We start from the raw sequence: 2,344 nt of genomic DNA on the forward strand, positions 1-2,344 counted from the left end.
CGCTATTTTATACTCATTTCTAATTAATTATACAATACATGCCCTGTTAAATCTCAGCATAACTAAGAATGTGAGGCCTTGAAGACCAATGTCCCCTTGCAGATGTACTCATCACAAAATGATTCTACACTCCTGGAGGAGCTTATCCGGTAATTAGTCCCATTCAAATGACGTAAAGCTAGTAAAACTTTGTTCTACTCGTTTTCACGTTTGCGATTATAGACTAAAAGCCACCGACTTCCTTTCTGTCTAGTAAAGAATGTTGTCATAACAAATAATTCCACTGCCAGTCGAGATGAAGGAGATTTAATTGCATACTTGGAAAGATATGCCCCCAATATTTAAGATTAAGGATTTAAATCGATACTGAACTGGGGACCCCTACACTTTCGCTATTTTTGACGTAAATATACGGCATAAAATACTCCCAGTAACCATAAATATTTTCATGTTCACTGTGGGAACTATTTAAAAGGATTGTATAACACCACCAGAAATATATGTAATTTCCAACTGAAGTCATGAAGACTTCCGATAAGATGCAATTGCAAAGTATGAGAAAGACTGTAAGAATCTTCTGCATGGGTCAAACATTTAACGCTTTGGTAGCAGAGAAAGAATCAGAAGTCGGAATAGTTGAAAGAAAAGTGGAAAGCCTGCATAAAATTTATGAAGAGGCAATAATGAGGGAAGTGTGAGAGGATCTGGAAGCGGAAACTGTAGTTAGAGGAGGTTTTGTAGCTTAACGAATGATAAAGGAATGGACATGCACAGAATAATAGACTGCGATAGAGAAGAAGACAAATTACTAAGGAAAGAAAGAACAGGGTGATGACAGATAGTGCTAGGTTACGGGCAGAAGCAGAACAGTTTTGCTGCTCAAAAATGGGAACTGCAGTGGGTATGTACGAAATGCCAAACTTTTTAACTAATTTGTATTATGTAGGTATACAAATGAAGAAAAACCTAAGCAGGGAGGACAAGGTGGGTTACCTCTAATAAGAAAGGCTATGGTTTGTATTCCTAGGAAAAATACAAATTACTTGAAAAATTTGGCATTTGTTCTTGCGGGAATACAAACGCTCTGCCTTTCATATATGGAGACTCACCACTTAGTAGGGAGGTAGAACCTGCAGGAAGGGCTGAGCACCTTTGGGAGTAAAGCGGAGTGACACCTTGTAGAGAAATGGCACCAGTGCTGCTAAGCTGGCACTGACATGCAGGGAAGGGCAATGTTGCTCCGCTGTCACTGCCCCATGGGCGGGGGAGGGGGACGGTGGTATTCTACTGGCACTGTTCCAGAGGGCAGTGCTTCCCTCTATTTCTGCTCTGTACGTTTGATCGGAATCATGTTGAACTAATCCCAAAGAAATTGGTCTCCTTCTGCAGAGGCGGGAAACCGCCTTTTTTATGGTGTGAGGACAAAAAGGTCGAACTGGGTATTAACTGATTTATTTATGTTGTTGGTCCAGATTTAGCTGGCTTTGTGCCAGCACGGGCTCTTGCTCTGAGAGCAGCCCGTAATGATTTATTTACCTGGGCTCAGGTATACATGGCAGAGTGCGGACGGAAACGTAGTGCCCGACCTCCGATTGCCGTGACCCGCACTCTGAGCAATTTGTGTTTCTTGACAGTCAAACAAATGGCAATTTTAAGAGACATAACATACATACAATGATAAAATATATATTGGTGGAAAGGCCAGGAAATTCTACATATGAATATTGACATGAGATTCTTGACATGATTGGAATGATTATAAGACTTCTTGAAAATCAATCACAGAACCTCTTTGGGAGCGGGAGCTGGCCCCGAGTTCTTGATGCCTGCAGATGGGGGTGGCTTCGACTGCTGAATCGTCCGGCGGTTTTGCAGAGCGGATGACTTCCTTAGTGCGGCCCTTGGGACGTCCTCGACCACTTTTCGGGATGTCGATGGGTTCATCCAAGGCCTTGTTTTGTGGAGGAATTCTGGGACGCCTGCCGGTTTCCTCCAGAGTTCCGCTGTCCATCAGGAAGGCTAGCTTTAGCCTGTCGACAGAAACCCAGTCTTCCCACCCGTGGATGTTGACGAGATAGGCCTTGGATGCCCTACTGATGACCAGTATGGGCCTCTGTATGGTCTGGTCAAGGGTGGGCTGTGGGCATCGATCCTGATGAAGACGTGCATGCTGGAATCCAGGCCTTTTGGGCTGTAGACGTGGGTCCTGTCTGTGAAAGTCTTTCAGCAGGACATGAACCTCTTTGCTATTTCCCTCGGCCTTGGAAGGGGCGTATCTGTGATGTCCGGCTCCGTGGGGAAGAACTCTCCTAGTAAGGCCAGTGTTTTGCAGTAGACTTTCTCT

Source organism: Macrobrachium rosenbergii, chromosome 4 (assembly GCF_040412425.1).
Source record: "Macrobrachium rosenbergii isolate ZJJX-2024 chromosome 4, ASM4041242v1, whole genome shotgun sequence".
NCBI lineage: Eukaryota > Metazoa > Arthropoda > Malacostraca > Decapoda > Palaemonidae > Macrobrachium > Macrobrachium rosenbergii.